The 25,333-nt window shown below is 44.2% G+C and overlaps 1 long non-coding RNA gene and 1 pseudogene across 1 annotated transcript in view; one reads left to right on the top strand and one right to left on the bottom strand.

Moving 5' to 3' along the window:
* Positions 1-511: 511 nt before the first annotated feature.
* The window catches only part of LOC126457890 (uncharacterized), a 65,941-nt gene continuing 41,119 nt past the window's right edge, over positions 512-25,333 (top strand). The window contains exon 1 of the long non-coding RNA XR_007585547.1: positions 512-648. This is a non-coding gene — a long non-coding RNA (uncharacterized LOC126457890). The remainder of the gene's footprint in view (positions 649-25,333) is intronic.
* On the bottom strand, positions 21,410-21,527 carry LOC126427992 (5S ribosomal RNA; annotated as a pseudogene).

Genomic DNA, 25,333 nt, shown 5'->3' with positions numbered 1-25,333 from the left:
TGTCCTATTGCTCGCGACGGCGATTACAACACTACGTTCAAACTCACTTAAAGCTTGATAACTTGCCATTGTAGCAGCGGTACACTTGTTGTCTTATATAGGCGTTGCCGACTGCAGCGCCGTACTCTGCCTGTTTACATGTCTCTGTATTTGAATACGGATGGCTTCACCAGTTTCTTTGTAAATCCAATAACCGAGTGATTTCGTTGTAAAAATTGAAGTGAGATCAAAGTGAAAACTGTTCAAGTGAGCAGAGTAGGATTGGAAAATATTCTGCAGCGGGCTTTCGGAACGAGCATTATGTTTCTGACTTGCCTGAATCAGGAGCGTGTTGTGAGCGCGCGCCCCGCGCTGTGTCTGCAGTACCCGGCGCCGGGGCTGTCGCGCACGCCGGACTGCGAGCTGGCGGCGCCGCTGGCGGAGACCGGCCGCGGCGCCGGCGTCGCGGGCCCCTCGTCGTCGTGCTCAGGCGGCGGCTCGCGCGCCCCGGGCTCCCTGCCGCCGGGCTGCGCGCTCAGCCACGGCGCGCGCGCCCTGCTCATCCGCCTGCTGGAGCCGGAGCCGCGCGCCCGCCTGCGCTCGCTGCTCGCCCTCCAGCAGCAGCCCTTCTTCAAGGACTTCTCCTTCGTCGACGCCAGATCCAAGAAGGTACACCGAGCACCGCCTCACTCTGTTTACTGGCAATCAAATTTTTCTTACATTCATTATTATCTTAACATTGACACAGTCAAATACGCACCAGCTTAACGTAAGTAAGACAAAGGAACGTATTTTCGTGACACATGTAATTTCCTGATTTTTTTTGCTAACTCTCTGCGATCACACCTGTTGGAGCTGCAACGTAAACCCTATCACAAAATTACGAAGGATATTTCATAAATAATGCACACTATTTTTTTATACTTCGACTTTTTTGTCAATAACTCTTTAGAGTCCTTCAGTATAGTCTCACTGCTTCTCTGTGACTCAATCCCAACGTCTCGGAAGTTCTGCACCACTGGCCATTAAGATTCCTACACCACGAAGATGACGTGCTACAGACGCGACATTTAACCGACAGGAAGAAGATGCTGCGATATGCAAATGATTAGCTTTTCAGAGCATTCACACAAGGTTGGCGCCGGTGGCGACACCTGCCACCTGCTGACATGAGGAAAGTTTCCAACCGAGTTCTCACACACAAACAGCAGTTGACCGGCGTTGCCTGGAGAAACGTTGTTGTGATGCCTCGTGTAAGGAGGAAAAATGCGTACCATCACGTTTCCCACATTGATAAATGTCGGATTGTAGCCTATCCCGACTGCGGATTATCGTAGCGAGACATTGCTGCTCGCGTTGGTCGAGTTTCAATGACTGTTAGCAGAATATGGAATCTGTGGGTTCAGGAGGGTAATACGGAACGCCGTGCTAGATCCCAATGGCCTCGTATCACTAGCAGTCGAGATGACAGGCATCTTATCCGCATGGCTGTAACGGGTCGTGCAGCCACGTCTCGATCCCCGAGTCAACATATGGGGACGTTTGCAAGACAACAACCATCTGCACGAACAGTTCGACGACGTTTGCAGCAGCAAGGACTATCAGCTCGGAGACCATGGCTGCGGTTACCCTTAACGCTGCATCACAGACAGGAGCGCCTGCGATGGTGTACTCGACGACAAACCTAGGTACACGAATGGGAAAACGTCATTTTTTCGGATGAATCCAGGTTCTGTTTACAGCATCATGATGGTTGCATCCATGTTTGGCGACATCGCGGTCAACGCACATTGGAATCGTGTATTCGTCATCGCCATACTGGCGTATCTCCCGGCGGGATGGTATGGGGTGCCATTGGTTACACGTCTCGGTCACCTCTTGTTCGTATTGACGGCACTTTGAACAGTGGATGTTACATTTCAGATGTGTTACGACCCGTGGCTCTACCTTTCATTCGATCCCTGCGAAACCCTACATTTCAGCAGGATAATGCACGACCGCATGTTGCAGGTCCTGTACGGGCCTTTCTGGATACAGAAAATGTTCGACTGCTGCCCTGGCCAGCACATTCTCCAGATCTCTCACCAATTCAAAACGTCTGGTCAATGGTGGCCGAGCAACTGGCTCGTCACAATACGCCAGTCACTACTCTTGATGAACTGTGGTATCGTGTTGAAGCTGCATGGGCAGCTGTACCTGTACACGCCATCCAAGCTCTTTTTGACTCAATGCCCACGCGTATCAAGACCGTTATTACGGTCAGAGGTGGTTGTTCTGGGTACTGATTTCTCTGGATTTATGCACCCAAATTGCGTGAAAATGTAATCACATGTCAGTTCTATTATAATGTATTTGTCCAATGAATACCCGTTTATCATCTGCATTTCTTCTTGGTGTAGCAATTTTAATGGCCAGTAGTGTATTATTCCATCCAGGACACAATTTGTCTGCATCTGTCGAATTCTCTCGTGACGGTCGTAGAAAGCTTTTCCACTGAAATATATCGACGCCCACTCGTAGGCTTTTTTCCATTTCGAGAACAAGTCGACGTCTGGTGGACTCATGTCTTGGCTGTAGGGAGGATGTAGCAACACTTCCCATCCGTTTCCGCTCAGTTTTTGGGCTACAACATTCCGATATGCGGGCGAGAATTGTCGTCGAGAATGAGTGGCCCAGCCTCGAGCAACTGAGGTCGGGTTTTGCGCATTTTTTATGTGTAGGTCTTGCACGAAGTTACGGTAATACACTGCTGTGACACTTGTTCCACACGGGACTCTGTCATAATTTTATTTATTTATTTACACGTCAAGTTGCAGAGGACCAAATTGAGGAGCAAATCTCCAAGGTCATGGGAGGTGTTAGTATATCAAATAACAATATAAATGTAATTACAGATAAAAATAAAGTGTTTATAAACCCGAAAAATTCAGTCCATAAGTTTAAGTAAACGCAATCAACAATGCAACAAGAATCAGCTTAATTTATCAAGGAACTCCTCGACAGAAAAGAAGGAGTGTTCCATGGGGAAACTCTTCGGTTTCGATTTGAAAGCGCGTGGGTTACTGCTAAGATTTTTCAATTCTTATGGCAGCTTATTGAAAATGGATGCAGCAGTATCCTGCACACCTTTCTGCACAAGAGTTAAGGAAGTCCGATCCAAATGCAGATTTGATTTATGCAGGGTATTAACTAAGCAAAAGTTGCCTATTCTTGGGAATAAGCCAATGTTGTTAACAAGAAATGACAGTAAGGAATATATGTAATGGAAGACCAATGTCAAAATGCCCATACTCGTGAAAGGGGTCGACAAAATGTTTCTGAACTTATACAACTTATTGCCCGAACCGGGCGTTTCTGAGTCAAAATTATCTTTCAAGAATCGGAAGAGTTACCCCCAAAATATAATACCATACGACATAAGCGAATGAAAATAAGCAAAGTAGACTAATTTGTGTGTCGAACGACAATTTACTTCAGATACCTTTCGAATAGTAAAAATGTCAGCATTAACTCTTTCAACAAGATTCCGAACGTGGGCTTTTCTCGACAGTTTACTATCCATCTGAACACCTAGAAAGTTGACCTGTTTACTTTCACTAATTATATGCCCATTTTGTGAAATTAAAACGTCGTGTTTTATTGAATTACGCGTTAGAAAATGTAAAAAATAAGTCTTACTGTGGTTTAGCGTTGGTTTATTTTCTACAAGCTATGAACTTATGTCATCAATTGCACTGTTTGAAACCGAGTCAGTGTTGCACACAACATCCTTTACTACCATGCTAGTGTCAGCGAACAGGAATATTTTAGAGTTACCATTAATACTAGAGGGCATATCATTTATATAAATAAGGAACAGGAGTGGCCCCAACACTGATCCCTGGGGCACCCCATACTTGACTGTACCCCACTCAGACCCCACATCACAGCTTTCTCAACATTGTAAATAATGACCTTTTGCTGTCTGGTGCTAAAATAAGAAGTGAACCAATTGTGAGCCACTCCCCGTATTCCGCAATGGTCCAACTTCTGGTGCAATATTTTGTGATCAACACTATCAGATGCCTTAGTAAATAAAAAATGTGCCTAGCGTTCGAAACCTTTTGTTTAACCCATCCAGTACCTCACAGTGAAAAGATAATATAGCAGTTTCAGTTGTTAAACGACTTCTCAAGCCGAACTGTACATTTGATAAAAAATCGTGTGATATAAAATGATCTATTATCCTTACATGCACAGCCTTTTCAATAACTTCAGCAAACACTAATGGCATGTAAATAGGTGTAAAATTGTCTACAATATCCCTTCCTCCCTTTTTATAAAGCAGCTTTACTACTGAGTACGTTAATCGTTCTGGAAACTGACCATTCCTAAAGGAAAAATTACAAATATGGCTAAATACTGTGCAGCACAGTACTTTAATATTCTGCTAGGCACTCCATCATAACTATGAAAGTGCTTAGTCTTCAGTGATTTAATTATTGACTCAATCTGCCCCTGGTCTGTATCACAGAGGAGTATTTCAGACATCAATCTCGGAGAGGCGTTTGCCAAGAAAATTATTTGATTCCTTGTAGAAACTAAATTTTTATTTAATTCATTAGGAATGCTCAGAAAATGATTGTTAAATACTGTACATGTATCTGATTTATCAGTAACAGAAATATTTTTACTACGAACTGACTATATCGTCGACCTTGTGCTGCTGACCAGACACTTCCTTCACAACTGACCATATGGTTTTAATTTTATCCTGTGAATTAGGTATTCTATTTGCGCACCACATACTCTTTGCCTTTTAAGCACATTACAATACTGTTTGTAATGGGCAACTGTAGCTTGATTGTGACTACTTCTAACATTTTGATATAAATCCCGCTTGGTTCTACATGATATCCTTATCACACTAGTGAGCCACTCGGTACTACTAGTATCCCGTTTAGAACGTTATAATCGAAAGCAACTCTCAAAGAGAATGAGACGTGTTAAGGAAAATATTATGTTTGTCTTCTATGTTATCGGCACTATAAACATCCTGCCACTCTTGTTCCTTGATGAGTATTAAAAATCTCTCTATTGCCGTTGGATTAACTTTCCTATATAGTTTGTAATTATATGTGACATTTTTTTGAGTACAAAAGCTTTTAGTGGTAAAATTTGTGCATCATGGTCTGAAAGGCCATTCACCCTTTTACTAACAGAACGCCCATCTAGTAGTGAAGAATTAATAAAAATATTGTCTATAGCTCCGCTACAGTTCTGTAGTTGGAAAAAACACTGTCTGCATCAGATCATATGAATTTAGGAGATCTACCAACATCCTTTCTTTTACAATCATATACAAAATTAATATTGAAATCACTACATATAACTAATTTCTGGTACTTCCTATAAAGTGAATCAAGAACCCTCTCTAACTTAAGCAGAAATGCTCTGAAGTCAGTGTTAGGGGACCTTTAAACAACAAAAATTAGAATTTTAGTTTCATTAAATTCAACGGCCCCTGCACAACATTCAAGTATCTGTTCAATGCAGTGCCGTGATACGTCTATGGACTCAAATGGAATATTGTTTTTTACGTACATGGCCACTCCGCCACTCTGCAACGAACTCCTTGAAAAACAAGCAGATAATCTGTACCATGGTAAAGGGAGCCTCTTAATTGTCAAACTATTTAAGTGGTGCTCCGATATACCAATATTTTCAGAGTCAACATCTATAAGCAGTTCATTAACTTTATATCTAATACCTCTTATATTTTCATGAAATATGCTAATTCCTTGGAAACATTACGTCCTCTGAAGGTGAGTCCCTAGTTAGAGGGACTTCCTTTAAGCAGGTATATCTATCAGTTAACTTCAATCAAAAAAGGTGCACCTCTAACACCAACAACTGCAGGAATTTTTCCATGAGTGATCCCACCAGCACCCACTACACTGTCACCTATAAGCTTTGCCAGCCTCCCCTTCCCACAGCCGTTTATGTGCAGGCAATGCCTAGTGAAACACGATCTACTGATAGACTCGACTGACACCACTGAAATGTGACCCATGCCCTCTGCCATCAGCGCCCTCTCCAGCCCCATGTTAATGCGCCTAACAGCCGCATTAAGATGAGGCCGATCATGACGCTGAAACAGTTGCACGAAATGCACATTAGTGCCACCAGTTTGAGTAGCTACCTTTATCAGGTCACCACCAACATCATATTCCCCGTCCCTATCAAGACTGTTCCCTGCTCCAACCAATATCACTACCTGATCTTCCTTCGTAAATTTCGTACATAACTCCCCTTTGCTGTCAGTCAACTGAGCCAACCCTGCACTATGCCTCACAATGCTGGTGACCTGGCACTCACTCCCCAACACTTCTTGCAACTGCTGGCCCACACCTCTACCGTGCGAACTACCTAGCAGCAGAACCTTCTTCTTTCTGTTAGACTTTGCAGCTGCCCTAGGCCTCCTAGCAGCTGAGGACTGCTGCATGTTCCCTACGTCTACAGCTGCAAGAGGCTCCTCTCCACTCATCTCGGACAGTTGGTCAAATCTATTGCATATACGCAAAGTATAACCGTCTGAATACCTCCTCCTCCTTGCTGCCTTCTTGCCAACTGCCAGTTCCCATTCCCCATCACCCTTCACCCTCCTCAACCTATCTAGTTCCTCCTCTGCGCGTTGTAACTGCACCTGAAAGGCACAGATTTTACACTCCTGCTCCTCTATCAACTTATTTCTACTACAGATTCTACATTCCCAGGAGAGGATCTCGCTAGAATGCCCACTGGCTTACCCACTGCATTTTCCCCCAATGAAAATACTTTGAACAAATCCCACACTGTAACCCACTACTCACAAACCTACGACAGAGCGCACACTTCTCACTCGTGGTAAAATTTTACGGTTACTGATAAAAAAAACTGTACGTCTACGTTACCCAAGTTCAGTTATACCAGCAGAACTATTTATTGAACTAACAATAGTGATCTCGAAATTCTCTGTCTACTAAGGAAGCAACTACTTGTATTAATACTACTACACCACAGCTAATACCAATATCAAGAAAACTTCACAAAATTATTAGCTAAAACCAAAAATTCAAGCGGCCACTGGAATACTCAACGAGGTTAAAACACTGAATGAAAATTTTACTGAAATATTTCACTAGAAACAATAAGAAACGTCAGCTGAAAACTAAATCACGAAATTTACTAAACGACTTCAACGCACTGAAAGCTCTACAAAACACAGCAAGCGAACGTTTCCAAAAGTTTATTGAATCGTCATTTCGCCACAAACATCACGAAACACCACCGAAAACTATTAAATGTAATAACAATACAACAGTGCACAAATAAGTTTTTCAGTACTTGGCTTTATAACCGCTACAGCTGCAACTGCACGCCGCAAAATGTAATTCCTTGGTGATCATAAGCAGAAATCATAATTTGCTTGAGCTTTGAAACTTCCTGGCAGATTAAAACTGTGTGCCCGACCGAGACTCGAACTCGGGACCCTTGCCTTTCGCGGGCAAGTGCTCCAGCAACTGAGCCACCGAAGCACGACTCACGTCCGGCACTCACAGCTTTACTTCTGCCAGTACCTCGTCTCCTACCTTCCAATCTTTACAGAAGCTCTCCTGCGAACCAAGCAGAACTAGCACTCCTGAAAGAAAGGATATTGTGGAGACATGGCTTAGCCACAGCCTGGGGGATGTTTCCAGAATGAGATTTTCACTCTGCAGCGGAGTGTGCGCTGATATGAAACTTCCTGGCAGATTAAAACTGTGTGCCCGACCGAGACTCGAACTCGGGACCCTTGCCTTTCGCGGGCAAGTGCTCCACCAACTGAGCCACCGAAGCACGACTCACGTCCGGCACTCACAGCTTTACTTCTGCCAGTACCTCGTCTCCTACCTTCCAATCTTTACAGAAGCTCTCCTGCGAACCAAGCAGAACTAGCACTCCTGAAAGAAAGGATATTGTGGAGACATGGCTTAGCCACAGCCTGGGGGATGTTTCCAGAATGAGATTTTCACTCTGCAGCGGAGAGTGCGCTGATATGAAACTTCCTGGCAGATTAAAACTGTGTGCCCGACCGAGACTCGAACTCGGGACCCTTGCCTTTCGCGGGCAAGTGCTCCACCAACTGAGCCACCGAAGCACGACTCACGTCCGGCACTCACAGCTTTACTTCTGCCAGTACCTCGTCTCCTACCTTCCAATCTTTACAGAAGCTCTCCTGCGAACCAAGCAGAACTAGCACTCCTGAAAGAAAGGATATTGTGGAGACATGGCTTAGCCACAGCCTGGGGGATGTTTCCAGAATGAGATTTTCACTCTGCAGCGAAGTGTGCGCTGATATGAAACTTCCTGGCAGATTAAAACTGTGTGCCCGACCGAGACTCGAACTCGGGACCCTTGCCTTTCGCGGGCAAGTGCTCCACCAACTGAGCCACCGAAGCACGACTCACGTCCGGCACTCACAGCTTTACTTCTGCCAGTACCTCGTCTCCTACCTTCCAATCTTTACAGAAGCTCTCCTGCGAACCAAGCAGAACTAGCACTCCTGAAAGAAAGGATATTGTGGAGACATGGCTTAGCCACAGCCTGGGGGATGTTTCCAGAATGAGATTTTCACTCTGCAGCGGAGTGTGCGCTGATATGAAACTTCCTGGCAGATTAAAACTGTGTGCCCGACCGAGACTCGAACTCGGGACCCTTGCCTTTCGCGGGCAAGTGCTCCACCAACTGAGCCACCGAAGCACGACTCACGTCCGGCACTCACAGCTTTACTTCTGCCAGTACCTCGTCTCCTACCTTCCAATCTTTACAGAAGCTCTCCTGCGAACCAAGCAGAACTAGCACTCCTGAAAGAAAGGATATTGTGGAGACATGGCTTAGCCACAGCCTGGGGGATGTTTCCAGAATGAGATTTTCACTCTGCAGCGGAGAGATTGGAAGGTAGGAGACGAGGTACTGGCAGAAGTAAAGCTGTGAGTGCCGGACGTGAGTCGTGCTTCGGTGGCTCAGTTGGTGGAGCACTTGCCCGCGAAAGGCAAGGGTCCCGAGTTCGAGTCTCGGTCGGGCACACAGTTTTAATCTGCCAGGAAGTTTCATATCAGCGCACACTCCGCTGCAGAGTGAAAATCTCATTCTGGAAACATCCCCCAGGCTGTGGCTAAGCCATGTCTCCACAATATCCTTTCTTTCAGGAGTGCTAGTTCTGCTTGGTTCGCAGGAGAGCTTCTGTAAAGATTGGAAGGTAGGAGACGAGGTACTGGCAGAAGTAAAGCTGTGAGTGCCGGACGTGAGTCGTGCTTCGGTGGCTCAGTTGGTGGAGCACTTGCCCGCGAAAGGCAAGGGTCCCGAGTTCGAGTCTCGGTCGGGCACACAGTTTTAATCTGCCAGGAAGTTTCATATCAGCGCACACTCCGCTGCAGAGTGAAAATCTCATTCTGGAAACATCCCCCAGGCTGTGGCTAAGCCATGTCTCCACAATATCCTTTCTTTCAGGAGTGCTAGTTCTGCTTGGTTCGCAGGAGAGCTTCTGTAAAGATTGGAAGGTAGGAGACGAGGTACTGGCAGAAGTAAAGCTGTGAGTGCCGGACGTGAGTCGTGCTTCGGTGGCTCAGTTGGTGGAGCACTTGCCCGCGAAAGGCAAGGGTCCCGAGTTCGAGTCTCGGTCGGGCACACAGTTTTAATCTGCCAGGAAGTTTCATATCAGCGCACTCTCCGCTGCAGAGTGAAAATCTCATTCTGGAAACATCCCCCAGGCTGTGGCTAAGCCATGTCTCCACAATATCCTTTCTTTCAGGAGTGCTAGTTCTGCTTGGTTCGCAGGAGAGCTTCTGTAAAGATTGGAAGGTAGGAGACGAGGTACTGGCAGAAGTAAAGCTGTGAGTGCCGGACGTGAGTCGTGCTTCGGTGGCTCAGTTGGTGGAGCACTTGCCCGCGAAAGGCAAGGGTCCCGAGTTCGAGTCTCGGTCGGGCACACAGTTTTAATCTGCCAGGAAGTTTCATATCAGCGCACACTCCGCTGCAGAGTGAAAATCTCTTTCTGGAAACATCCCCCAGGCTGTGGCTAAGCCATGTCTCCACAATATCCTTTCTTTCAGGAGTGCTAGTTCTGCTTGGTTCGCAGGAGAGCTTCTGTAAAGATTGGAAGGTAGGAGACGAGGTACTGGCAGAAGTAAAGCTGTGAGTGCCGGACGTGAGTCGTGCTTCGGTGGCTCAGTTGGTGGAGCACTTGCCCGCGAAAGGCAAGGGTCCCGAGTTCGAGTCTCGGTCGGGCACACAGTTTTAATCTGCCAGGAAGTTTCATATCAGCGCACACTCCGCTGCAGAGTGAAAATCTCATTCTGGAAACATCCCCCAGGCTGTGGCTAAGCCATGTCTCCACAATATCCTTTCTTTCAGGAGTGCTAGTTCTGCTTGGTTCGCAGGAGAGCTTCTGTAAAGATTGGAAGGTAGGAGACGAGGTACTGGCAGAAGTAAAGCTGTGAGTGCCGGACGTGAGTCGTGCTTCGGTGGCTCAGTTGGTGGAGCACTTGCCCGCGAAAGGCAAGGGTCCCGAGTTCGAGTCTCGGTCGGGCACACAGTTTTAATCTGCCAGGAAGTTTCATATCAGCGCACACTCCGCTGCAGAGTGAAAATCTCATTCTGCTTGAGCTTTGTTTGACCACAGCGAAATTTTTTTGGACTTGCAGAACCTGAAGCTTTCTACTTTATTGGACTGTGGTTTCAACTCCGGTTCAAAGTTTCTAATCCACGTGTTATCAGTAGCGACAATTTGACACAAGAATCCTCGACCTTCAGGGTCAAATCGCTGTTTGAGCAGGGTTCCTATGCCTCGGCATTTCTGCTTGTCTTCGGCAGTCAAACAGTGAGGGACCCATCTTGCAGAAATGTTTCTGTTCTTCAAACCATTTGTCAGAATACTGATGTTGGGGGGATTCCCGTGGCTTCAGAGAGTTCCTCACAAGCCTCACTGCGATCTCCTTCGCCAGCAGGAGTGGCCGAGCGGTTCTAGGCGCTACAGTCTGGAACCGCGCGACCGCGACGGTCGCAGGTTCGAATCCTACCTCGGGCATGGATGTGTGTGATGTCTTTCAGTTCGTTAGGTTTAAGTAGTTCTAAGTTCTAGGAGACTGATGACCTCAGAAGTTCAGTCCCATAGTGCTCAGAGCCATTTGAACCATATTTTTGCGATCTCCTTCAAGAGCATCTACATCTACATCTACATCCATACTCCGAAAGCCACCTGACGGTGTGTGGCGGAGGGTACCTTGAGTACCTCTATCGGTTCTCCCTTCTGTTCCAGTCTCGTATTGTTCGTGCAAAGAAGGATTGTCGGTATGCCTCTGTGTGGGCTCTAATCTCTCTGATTTTATCCTCATGGTCTCTTCGCGAGATATACGTAGGAGGGAGCAGTGTACTGCTTGACTCCTCGGTGAAGGTATGTTCTCGAAACTTCAACATAAGCCCGTACCGAGATACTGAGCGTCTCTCCTGCAGAGCCTTCCACTGGAGTTTATCTATCATCTCCGTAACGCTTGCGCGATTACTAAATGATCCTGTAACGAAGCGCGCTGCTCTCCGTTGGATCCTCTCTATCTCTTCTATCAACCCTATCTGGTACAGATCCCAGTATTCAAGCAGTGGGCGAACAAGCGTACTGTAACCTAATTCCTTTGTTTTCGGATTGCATTTCCTTAGGATTCTTCCAATGAATCTCAGTCTGGCATCTGCTTTACCGACGATCAACTTTATATGATCATTCCATTTTAAATCACTCTTAATGCATACTCCCAGATAATTTATGGTATTAACTGCTTCCAGTTGCTGACCTGCTATATTGTAGCTAAATGATAAGGGATCTTTCTTTCTGTGTATTCGCAGCTCATTACACTTGTCTACATTGAGATTCAATTGCCATTCCCTGCACCGTGCGCCAATTCGCTGCAGATCCTCCTGCATTTTAGTACAATTTTCCATTATTACAACCTCTCGATACACCACAGCATCATCCGCCAAAAGCGTCAGTGGACTTCCGATGTCATCCACAAGGTCATTTATGTATATTGTGAATAGCAACGGTCCTGTGACACTCCCCTGCGGCACACCTGAAATCACTCTTACTTCGGAAGACTTCTCTCCATTGAGAATGACATGCTGCGTTCTGTTATCTAGGAACTCTTCAATCCAATCACACAATTGGTCTGATAGTCCATATGCTCTTACTTTGCTCATTAAACGACTGTGGGGAACTGTACCGAACGCCTTGCGGAAGTCAAGAAACACGGCAGCTTCCTGGGAACCCGTGTCTATGGCCCTCTGAGTCTCGTGGACGAATAGCGCGAGCTGGGTTTCACACGACCGTCTTTTTCGAAACCCATGCTGATTCCTGCAGAGTAGATTTCTAGTCTCCAGAAAAGTCATTATACTCGAACATAATACGTGTTCCAAAATTCTACAACTGATCGACGTTAGAGATATAGATCCATAGTTCTGCACATCTGTTCGACGTCCGTTCTTGAAAACGGGGATGACCTCTGCCCTTTTCCAATCCTTTGGAACGCTACGCTCTTCTAGAGACCTACGGTACACCGCTGCAAGAAGGGGGGCAAGTTCCTTCGCGTACTCTGTGTAAAATCGAACTGGTATCCCATCAGGTTCAGCGGCCTTTCCTCTTTTGAGCGATTTTAATTGTTTCTCTATCCCTCTGTCGTCTATTTCGATATCTACCATTTTGTCATCTGTGCGACAATCTAGAGAAGGAACTGCAGTGCAGTCTTCCTCTGTGAAACAGCTTTGGAAAAAGACATTTAGTATTTCGGCCTTTAGTCTGTCATGCTCTTGTTTCAGTACCATTTTGGTCACAGAGTGTCTGGGCATTTTGTTTTGATCCACCTACCGCTTTGACATAAGACCAAAATTTTTTAGGATTTTCTGCCAAGCCAGTACATAGAACTTTACTTTCGAATTCATTGAACGGCTCTCGCATAGCCCTCCTCACATTACATTTCGCTTCGCGTAATTTTTGTTTGTCTGCAAGGATTTGGCTATGTTTATGTTTGCTGTGAAGTTCCCTTTGCTTCCGCAGCAGTTTTCTATCTCGGTTGTTGTACCACGGTGGCTCTTTTCCATCTCTTACGATCTTGCTTGGCACATACTCATCTAACGCATATTGTACGATGGTTTTGAACTTTGTCCACTGGTCCTCAACACTATCTGTACTTGAGACAAAACTTTTGTTTTGAGCCATCAGGTACTCTGAAATCTGCTTTTTGTCACTTTTGGTTCAAATGGCTCGGAGCACTATGGGACTCAACTGCTGAGGTCATTAGTCCCCTAGAACTTAGAACTGCTTAAACCTAACTAACCTAAGGACATCACACACATCCATGCCCGAGGCAGGATTCGAACCTGCGACCGTAGCGGTCTCGCGGTTCCAGACTGCAGCGCCAGAACCGCGCGGCCACTTCGGCCGGCTTTGTCACTTTTGCTGAACAGAAAAATCTTCCTAGCTTTTTTAATATTTCTATTTACGGCTGAAATCATCGATGCAGTAACCGCTTTATGATCGCTGATTCCCTGTTCTGCGTTAACTGTTTCAAATAGTTCGGGTCTGTTTGTCACTAGAAGGTCTAATATGTTATCGCCACGAGTCGGTTCTCTGTTTAACTGCTCAAGGTAGTTTTCAGATAAGCGCAAGTTTCACACTTCGTTCAGCTGTTGGCGTTTTTGGCCCTCTTGGTCTTGATTATGGTCTATTCTCGCACGACCACAGCGAAAACGATTAACTCAACGTGAAACTATAATTTATCACAATAAAATGAATCTATAATTCATCACAAACTTCACATAACGGGAGGGGGGAGGAGGAGAGTAATGTTTAACGTCCCGTCGACAACTAGGTCAGCAGATGGTTCAAATGGCTCTGAGCACTATGGGACTCAACTGCTGTGGTCATAAGTCCCCTAGAACTTAGAACTACTTAAACCTAACTAACCTAAGGACATCACACACATCCATACCCGAGGCAGGATTCGAACCTGCGACCGTAGCGGTCGTGCGGTTCCAGACTGTAGCGCCTTTAACCGCTCGGCCACTTCGGCCGGCAGGTCAGCAGAGACGGAGCACTAGCTCGGATTATGGAAGCATGGGGAAGGAAATCGGCCGCACCCTTTCAAAGGAACCATATCAACATTTGCCTGAACCGATTTGGGGAAACCGCGGACGACCTAAATCACGATGGCTGGACGCGGGTTTGAACCGTCGTCCTCGCGAAGTCGAGTACAGTGTGCTCGTCACTGCGCCACCTCGCTCGGTTTCACTTAACGCCCTGTGGATATCTGTCGCGGTTTTGCCACGTAAAATTTCGATCTTCATGTACGTCCTCTGGTCCTCAACAGTCACAGTATTGCAGGATCCATGTCTACCTCTCTCCAATTTTGTATTTGAGCGCACAGTGGAAAAACAAGAAAACGTGCTTCTTCCTCAAGTCCCGAACTACATCTGACGTATTTTTATTGTTGCTGCATCAAACAGTTCGCACTAAAGCCAGCCTGTGCGTTATTTATGAAATGTCCTTCGTTCCTACCAATGTCTGGGCTACTTAATCATCATTTAAATTCCACTCGTACTATTGTTTGTTTATTTATTTGTAATACTACATCTATGTACATTATGTGTTTATGTGTGTGTGTGTGTGTGTGTGTGTGTGTGTGTGTGTGTGTGTGTGTGTGTGTGTGTGTGTGTGTGGAGTGGAGTGTAATGTTTGTGTTGGATAATGATAATGATGATGATGATGAAGATGACGATGACGATGACAAAGACAACGAAGAGAGAAGGGTAGGTTGAAACCCAGTGCCAGCACATAGCCTACTTCTCGCAAATAGCACCAAGGGTGCCACCAACCTTAACATCCCCATCCAATGGGTGGATCATTATCAACAGTGTCACATAGCGTCACTACATAAGCTGTGGTATTTAAACAGGACACTGGCACAAAGTCTGATGATCGGAACTGCACTACCTCTCCTCCCTCTGCAGGCCAAACACAGACTGTGAAAATATTTCCCACCACCAGGGTTCGAACCGTCCACTTGCAACATAGAAATTATTACATCTCTGTTTGTGGTTGATCCTGCTAACATAAAAAGTGAGCCACTGCTGTATTCAACCAACGCAGCACAGCTGTGTCGCAGGTTCTCTAAGTGCCGAAACACTGTGGGGTACAATCTACATGGATACTTCTCACAGATACTCTGCAAATCACATTTAAGTGCCTGGCACAGATTATAGAATTATTTGACTATAGACAATGGTTACCACAAAAGACCACTAGAGTATACCGCTAGTTATGGCAGTAAGTTCAGATGTGAACTAATACTGTGATACAACAAATATTAGAAAACATGCTATTAAAAATGAGACAGCCCTTAACACTTGTAAATTAAACTACATTACAATAAGTGACACTTCAGAAGTCTTATCACACTCATTAAATGACATGATGAGTTGTTGCTAGTGATCCGAATTTGAACCAAACAAAGCTTGCGTGTTTGATCGAGACTTGACTAGGCGTAAAGAGACGTAAAACATAGACGTGTTCAGCAGTATCAATTTACAAGGCCGAATGTTCGAACCTGCTAATAAATAACGATACGTTTAGTACCACAGCGGGAACCTCATGAAGCTTATATTGCACCTGCGAAGTAACGACGAAAGATATGTAATAAAGTGCAACGCACAAGTGTGAAACGCCATGAAGTAAAGTTGTATTGATGCAAGGGAGTAGAACCCAGTATCTATATGAAGCACAATCAAATGTCAGATTTTAAATATGTTCGCCAATAGCGTGATACTGGAACCTGAAACGACGATACAAATTATTTTTGCCAGACAGGGATTCGAACCTGGCACTTTTCACTACTGTCTTATAGCTACAAATAGGCATGAAATACTTATTGTTTCTTCATACTAGCGAGATGTGCACATGTTCGGCTCGAGGTAACGCGACGAATAGTTCTGTGGTGCATGGGGCTCCAACCCTACACATATCATCGTTGCTGACACCACACGAAGAGGTGTCAACTATCAAATTCCCTCTCACTAATAGTTAACAACGTGCCGTTTGTAGATACCTGGAGTCATTTAGGAACCAGGTTATAAATTGTAAGACATTTCCAGGAGCAGATGTGGACTGTGACCACAATCTATTGGTTATGAACTGTAAATTAAAACTGAAGAAACTGCAAAAAGGTGGGAATTTAAGGAGATGGGATCTGGATAAACTGAAAGAACCAGTGGTTGTAAGGAGCTTCAGGGAGAACATAAGGTAACAATTGACAGGAATGAGGGAAAGAAATACAGTAGAAGAAGAATGGGTAGCTTTGAGGGATGAAATAGTGAAGGCAGCAGAGGATCAAATAGGTACAAAGACGAGGGCTAGTAGAAACCCTTGGGTAACAGAAGAAATATTGAATTTAATTGATGAAAGGAGAAAATATAAAAATGCAGTGAATGAAGCAGGCAAAATGGAATACAAACGTCTCAAAAATGAGATCGACAGGAAGTGCAAAATGGCTAAGCACAGATGGCTAGAGGACAAATGTAAGGATGTAGAGGCTTATCTCACTGGGGGTAAGATAGATACTGCCTACAGGAAAATTAAAGAGACCTTTGGAGGAAAGAGAACCACTTGCATGAATATCAAGAGCTTTGATGGAAACCCAGTTCTAAGCAAAGAAGGGAAAGCAGAAAGGTGGAAGGAGTACATAATGCGTCTATACAAGGGCGATGTTCTTGAGGACAATATTATGGAAATGGAAGAGGATGTAGATGAAGATGAAATAGGAGATATGATACTGCGTGAAGAGTTTGACAGAGCACTGAAAGACCTGAGTCGAAACAAGGCCCCCGGAGTAGACAACATTCCAGTAGACCTACTGACAGCCTTGGGAGAGCCAGTCCTGACAAAACTCTACCATCTGGTGAGCAAGATGTATGAGACAGGCGAAATACCCTCAGACTTCAAGAAGAATATAATAATTCCAATCCCAAAGAAAGCAGGTGTTGACAGATGTAAAAATTACCGAACTATCAGTTTAATAAGTCACAGCTGCAAAATACTAACTCGAATTCTTTACAGACGAATGGAAAAACTAGTAGAAGCCGACCTCGGGAAAGATCAGTTTGGATTCCGTAGAAATGTTGGAACACGTGAGGCAATACTGACCCTACGACTTATCTTAGAAGAAAGATTAAGGAAAGGCAAACCTACGTTTCTAGCATTTGTAGACTTAGAGAAAGCTTTCGACAATGTTGATTGGTATACTCTCTTTTAAATTCTGAAGGTGACAGGGGTAAAATACAGGGAGCGAAAGGCTATTTACAATTTGTACAGAAAGAAGATGGCAGTTATAAGGGTCGAGGGGTATGAAAGGGAAGCAGTGGTTGGGAAGGGAGTGAAACAGGGTTGTAGCCTATTCCCGATGTTATTCAATCTGTATATTGAGCAAGCAATAAAGGAAACAAAAGAAAAGTTCGGAGTTGGTATTAAAATCCATGGAGAAGAAATAAAAACTTTGAGGTTCGCCGATGACATTGTAATTCTGTCAGAGACAGCAAAGGACTTGGAAGAGCAGCTGAACGGAATGGACAGTGTCTTGAAAGGAGGATATAAGATGAACATCAACAAGAGCAAAACGAGGATCATGGAATGAAGTTGAATTAAGTCGGGTGATGCTGAGGGAATTAGATTTGGAAATGAGACACATAAAGTAGTAAAGGAGTTTTGCTACTTGGGGAGCAAAATAACTGATGATGGTCGAAGTAGAGAGGATATAAAATGTAGACTGGCAATGGCAAGGAAAGCGTTTCTGAAGAAGAAAAATTTGTTAACATAGAGTATAGATTTAAATGTCAGGAAGTTATTTGTGAAAGTATTTGTATGGAGTGTAGCCATGTATGGAAGTGAAACGTGGCCGATAAATAGTTTAGACAAGAAGAGAACAGAAACTTTCGAAATGTGGTGCTACAGAAGAATGCTGAAGTTTAGATGGGTAGATCACATTACTAATAAGGAGGTATTGAATAGAATTGGGGAGAAGAGGAGCTGGTGGCACAACTTGACTAGAAGGGATCGGTTGGTAGGACATGTTCTAAGACATCGAGGGATCACCAATTTAGTATTGGTGGACAGCGTGGAGGGTAAAAATCGTAGAGGGAGACCAAGAGATGAATACACTAAGCTAATTCAGAAGGTTGTAGGCTGCAGTAGGTACTGGGAGATGAAGAAGCTTGCACAGGATAGATTAGCGTGGAGAGCTGCATCAAACCAGTCTCAGGACTGAAGACCACAACAACAACATCATCTCGAAGGATTCAAATCCAGAGAAATATTTTAATCGCAGCTCGAATCCCAGTCCAGTGCCAATAATTTCAAAATCTCAATGTCACTTTAAATAAGAAAGGCAAGTCCTATGACCTTATATGAGGATTGGTCCGCGAACTAAAATAACATTACTAGTGTAAGAAAGCTTACTAGAGACAGAGTTTCTGCAAACAGCGACTTCCGCCTCTGACAGCCATAACTAATCCAAATCTATTGCAGTCAGTAACGAATGGACGTGTTTAATGTTGATTTGGAACCATAGCACTGTCCTGTGGCAGTTAAAAACTGGTATCCCCATGGGAATTGAACGTACACCTTAGCCGTTACAAGGTCGCCTCAGTCTAACGTTCTGCACTGTGAAGATATATTTTCAGCATCATTTTGTTATTCGCTCTGCTTATCTAAAGAGTTTACTATACACCAGCATTACCTTCCATAACTCTAAGAGAAATGTTCCGGATGTCCGCTAAATAGTTTAAATATATTAGAAATAGCAGAAGGCCCGTTAGTTACTACGAACAGTGACCTTTCACACAGGAAATCACAAATACAGTCGCACAACTGAGACGATAGTCTATAGGAAAGCATATGAGGAATGATATTAAAACCCTTTTTGGAACTCTATAAATACGGAATCAATTTCAGAGCCTCTGTACGCAGTGCAAGGTGCAAATAAAGTGCCAGTTGTGTCTCACAAGAGTGGTGCTTTCAAAATCCTTGCTGGTTTGATGTCAATATTTCGGGGTGTTTCATAACAGTGGAATAAAGCATTTGTTCACACGACTTACTACATGTCGATTTCAATTAAATGGTTCGCTAATTCAGTGGATTAAGTTTATTTTCTTTCATATGTATTGCGGCGGTCTGTGCGACTTTCCGTTCTTTTCCCTCACCATGAATACTAGAATACTCCTCATGAAGTCGTAGGAAAAGTAATGAAGCTGCTGCATCATTGATGCACAAGATGCACTCTTAAGGGGAGGTTTACTATCTTTTGCCCGAAAAAAGGAAAAAAAGCATGTTCTTTGAGAATTTTTTTCTCGGGATGTGTTATAGATATCAATGTAAAATTTGGTCAACATGTTTATTGATATTTCCTCTACAAACTGGAATTTTTTCGACCGGAAATGTCGAAGAGTAAAGGCGGAAGTGCCGTCGGAACGAAACAAAATTTCGATGTGGACCTCCACGCGCGGTTAGTCACAGGTCAGCCGACTTGTCTGAAATCAGAACTGAGTTGACGTTAGCGAAGTATATAAGATTATTTAGGAGTTGTACCTCGCTTAAGTTATTTGGACCATAGGAAACAAAATGGCGGCCATTTGAAAAAATAGGGTTTTTTCCATCGATTTTTCGACTTCATCGGCCAAATAAAAATATCTATAGTTGATGGATTGGATAAAAGTGGTACATCTCCTAAACAATTTAGTTAGCTTCGTCGGAAACAAAGAATCATACCAATAGGTTCAGTAGATTTGAAGTTACCATACCGCGCGATAAAAAAAAATGCCATTTCGAGAAAAACGCGTTTGAAGTTTTGACTACATATAAATGCAATATTCTGCAACGTACGTACAATCTGCTATTCCGGGCTCACAAACTAGTCCTTCCTCTTCCTCATGCAGGGCGTTCTGCTCGATTTAGGCCATCCTGCGCTGCTCCAGAGCCGCTCGTACGGTCGGTGACAATCGGTTTTCGGCCGCTTGAGTCCGCTGGTCGCCCGAATACTTGGCGAACTGCGTCGAACTGTGTCCCAGGGTGACGTCCATCGTTGCCATGGGTTATAGAATTGCTGAATACCCTTCGTTGAACCTGCTCACTGAAAGGAAAGTCGCAATCTCCACGGTCTTCGCACAAGAATGCAAATGCTTGGGGGCTAACTTCCAAACACATGTGTTCAAACTTTCATTCGAATTTTGTGTGTTTCCTCCCAAACACCGGTACAGTAACTCGTCCTCCGAAAGAAAAAAAAACTTGTGCGTGAAAAAGGCCGATTTCAGGCAGGTGCATTTTGTTGTTCGACCGCGAATAACAAACATTTCCGTTCAGTAACTCGTCCTCCGAAAGAAAAAAAAACTGGTGCGTGAAAAAGGCCGATTTCAGGCAGGTGCATTTTGTTGTTCAACCGCGAATAACAAACATTTCCGTTCCTTATTCGGAAAAACCGTTTCAGGGATGGATTATAAACACTTTTATGGATCCAAACATGCAATTTAAAAAAAATGTATTTTTTGAACCAAAAGATAGTGAACCTCCCCTTAAATTGTTAGCCCACTCAAGAAAGACATTGCCTGTAGAACCATAATAGACCCGCTATGATAGAGTCATGAAACATAGCAGAACATGTCTGGTGACTCTGTGATAGTTTTGTTACTTCCTGGAATGACAAATAATTATCTTATAAGATTCGCTTGATGTATTCGAGGTGCACCAATCAAAAATTCTGAGTGACGTCCACTTTGGTGTACCATCGATTCATCAAGTATACGTTTACAGAGATGGGAGATTACTTTCATGTAGCAACTATAACTAGTCGCGTTGTCTGCTATGCTAATTATCTGTATCAGCCATCACAGGGTAATGAGGAGGCAATGAACGCTGCAGTTGGTCTCTTGCTCCATGAAAATGTTGACGCACTGTAAAGAGTAAGAGACAGTAGCTCTCAGTTCAGAAGTGGTGCGTGAGTAACATTTTACCTCCTCTGTGACAGAGCTACAAACAGGTATATCGAATTCAGAACGATGTCTTTAGAAATTTTGTCATCGAGAAGATGTCCCGTTACGTTCAGTTACCAGCGCATCTAGAGGTAAAAACTAAAACGAAACTCCGTCGGAAAAGGCCTTGAAAGGCCTAACGGCGCCGACCGGCCGCCGTGTCATCCCCAGCCCACAGGCGTCTCTGGATGCGGATATGGATGGGCATGTGGTCAGCACACCGTTCTCAAGGCCGTATGTCAGCTTACGAGACCGGAGACGCTACTTCTCAGTCAGGTAGCTGCTCAGTTTGCCTCACAAGGCCTGAATGTACCCCGCTTGCCAACAGCGCTCGACAAACCGGATGGTCACCCATCCAAGTACTAGCCCAGCCCCACAGCGCTTAACTTCGGTAATCTGACGGGAACCGGTGTTACCACTGCGGCAAGGCAGTTGGCACATCTAGAGGTTAGGAACATAAAATATTGCGAAACTGATACTGAAAATACATAAATTTGTTAATGAAATCTTGTCGCTGATTACACTGTTAACTGTGTTTCGTTCAGCAACTACATTCACAGCCACATTGACGTATTATCATTGTAGTCCGGTAAAGCTACTTGAGTATGACAAAAGACTTCACATTTAATTAAGATAGCCAATCTTTGTATGGCACTATGATGACACACACCAGTTGTATTAGTGTGGTGCGCATTAATAATGTTTCCCGCTAGGTGTTGAACAAAATAGACACAAATATCAGAGAAATTGTCAACAATATAGTTCACCTGTTATCGAGAACCGCCTGAAGATGCGCAGGCCATGTTTAGATCCCTTGCAAAACAAAACAAAACAAACAAAAACAAAGAAAAGAAAAAAAAACTTTCTTGGTGGCTGATCGACAAGGGGCGACAAAGGTACACACATGCGGGTGCCAGACTAGAAGATGTGCGGTAGGTATGTTTTCCAACCAAGCTTCTAGGTGCTGTTTTCCAGGTCGCATTTGTTACTCTGCGACTGGAAGGCATCTCGTTTGTTGCCAACAAGTGTCAACGACGAAGGACACTTCCCTGTGAAGCAGTTCGTAACACAAACAGCCTTCTTTGTGCCACTAGATGTCTAGATGTATATCAACAACACTACATTTCATGGACGTACATAGGCCGTCGTTTGAGATAATGTTTGTTATGGCTTACCCGCCATTTTCTCCTTATGCAGTTAACATACGGTACTTCAAATCGCCAACAGGCAGCACTGATTTAGGTTTGCGGAGACCTCCTTAAATATATTGTGGAAAATGGTAGGATCAATCCTCTGAAAGGGCTCAGACGACTTCCTTCCCCACCCTTACTAGTTCAAAATTCTGCTTCGCGTCTAATCTGGTTTTCGACCATACGTTGTACCGTAATCCTCCTTCCTTTCTTTCAGCCTCAGTATGACTACTGAAGGCAAGTGTCACACGGAGGTTAATTGGTCGTCACACTTGCCAATTATCAGATACACTAACCATAGTAGTAAATCGCAGAAACGTTCATCAGTGCCTGTTTGTCTTCCTGAAACTGGTGATTTATGTCAAAACGATTGTGTTTGAAACGATACAACTTGACTTTCTCGGTAGTACTCACTCCATACAGGACACAGGTGTTTCGAATTGTCTCCACTGCTTTCAACCTCTTATTAAACATAAATGGAACACAATGTCTGTTTTAGACTCGATTTTCTAATGCATAAACGACGATCGTCGTAACATCAGAAATGAGAAACGTTCAAATTGTCATGGCACGAGCTATACTACAAACTTGAAAAAAATGAGACCGTAGTTAAAAACGCATATAATAACATGCCGTATAAAAATCGGCACGGAGTATGATGAAACAGTATTGTATTATACATAACGTTACATAATGTTATACTTGCTAATTCGAGTGCAGAAAAGTCTGCTGTAGATCATAGACTGTACGCCCAATGCGTCGCGATCACTTGGGCGCATGTCGGTCTCTATCAAGCGGATTCTGGCTGAAATTGATCTTACCATGACAGTCGCCCTCGAGCCCGTTCACAAACGTGTTTCCATAACATTTTTCTATTACTGGCTAGTTAGAAAATGAACGAAACTGTCTTTGACCTTCTGTAAGACTGATGCTCATAGAAGTTGGACAGAATACGGCTTAAAAAGGAAAGGAAAATGATGGATTTGATATCATGGCTTTGGGTTCAGACTGCATGACACTGACTACTAGACCACGAATAGGTTATTCACAACGGGGATATCAGTTTTTAATAGCCACAAACGTACCCTCTTCACCTCCAGTAACGGCTAAGTAAAGACCGCAGGACTGTGCCTTGGTTCCAAAACAAAAGTAAAGATGTCCATTCGCTACTGACTGCAATAGATTTGGATTGGTTACGGCTGTCAGAGGCGGAAGTCGGTGTCAGCAGATACTTTGCCTCTAGTAAGCTTTCTTACACTAGTTGTGTTATTTTAGTTCACGAACCATCATATAAGGTCATAGGATCTGCCTTTCTTATTTTAAGTGACACTGAGATATTGAAATTATTGGCACTGGGGTGGGATTCGAGCTGCGATTACAATATTTCTCTGGATTTGAACCCTTCGACATTATATTCCCCCACCATTTAATTGTTTCCTAAAAAAAAAAAAGGCTCTGAGCACTATGGGATTTGTTACTCTGCGACTGCAAGGCATCTCGTTTGTTGGCAACAAGTGTCAACTACGAAGGACACTTCTCTGTGAAGCAGTTCATAACACAAAACACCTTCTTTGTACCACTAGATGTCTAGATGTATATCAATAACACTACATTTCATGGACTTATATAGGCCATCGTTTGAGGTCATCAGTCCACTAGAATTTAGAACTACTTAAACTTAGGCCGGCCGGAGTGGCCGAGCGGTTGAGACGCTACAGTCTGGAACCGCACGACCGCTACGGTCGCAGGTTCGAATCCTGCCTCGGGAATGGATGTGTGTGATGTCCTTAGGTTAGTTAGGTTTAAGTAGTTCTAAGTTCTAGGGGACTTATGACCACTGCAGTTGAGTCCCATAGAGCTCAGAGCCATTTGAACCATTTTGAACTTAAACCTAACTAACACACATCCATGGCCGAGGCAGGATACGAATCTGCGACCGTACCGGTCGCGCGGTTCCATATTGAAGCGCCTAAACCGGTAACTCCAGGTGTCTGCAAACGGCACGTTGTTAAGTACTAGTGAGAGGGAATTTGATAGTTGACGCCCCTTCCTGTGGTATCAACAACGACGATGTGTGTGGGGTTGGAGTCCCATGCACCACAGAACTATTCGTCGCGTTACCTCTAGCTGAACATGTGCAAATCTCGCTACTGGGAAGAAACAATATCTATTTCATGTCTATTTGTAGCTATAAGACAGTAGTGAAAAGTGCCGGGTTCGAATCCCTGTCAAGCAAAAATCATTTGTATCATCGTTTCTTGTTCCAATATCACGCTATTGGTGAACATATTTAAAATCTGACATTTGATTGTGCTTCATATAGGTACTGGATTCTACTCCCCGTCCATCAGCACAACTTTACTTCATGGCGTTTCAAACTTGTGCGTTGCACTTTATTACTTACCTTTCGTGGGCACTTCTCAGGTGCAATATAAGCTTCATGGGGTTCCCGCTGCGGTGCTAAGCGTATCGTTATTTATTACCAGGTTCGAACATTCGGCCTTGTAAACTGATACTGCTGAACACGTCGATGTTTTACGTCTCTTTATGCCTAGTCAAGTCTCCATGAAACACGCAATCTTTGTTTGGTTCGAATTCGGATCACTAGTAACAACTCATCATGTCAAGTCTCATGTATTGCAACGAAGTTTAATTTACAGGCGTTAAGGACAGTTTCATCTCAACATGTTTTCTAATATTCTTTAAGTCGATAAATTAATTAATCCCTTACTTTCCTGGGAAATCGCCCCAGCCATCCCCTCCCACCTCCGTTTCCCCTCCCTTCCCCCATCTGGAAACTTGCGGCAAAAAGGACTCAGTCTGTGTTGGAGAGGAGGGATCTCATGACAGGGAATTCAGTTACGTAGCAAAGGATGTACTGTTTATTTGTAAAATTCATTGTAGGGGTTAGATCTCCCTTGCTCATCATTCTCTGCTTTATTGGATGATCCAGGTCTTGTAAATACATCAAAAAGAAGTAATTAAATAGATCGCTTCTGCCCATTGTGCAAGGAATACCGTCACAAAATTTATGGCAACATAACGCGTCCCGA

This window comes from Schistocerca serialis, chromosome 1 (assembly GCF_023864345.2).
Source record: "Schistocerca serialis cubense isolate TAMUIC-IGC-003099 chromosome 1, iqSchSeri2.2, whole genome shotgun sequence".
Classification (NCBI taxonomy): domain Eukaryota; kingdom Metazoa; phylum Arthropoda; class Insecta; order Orthoptera; family Acrididae; genus Schistocerca; species Schistocerca serialis.
This window is presented reverse-complemented; position numbering and strand designations above follow the sequence as displayed.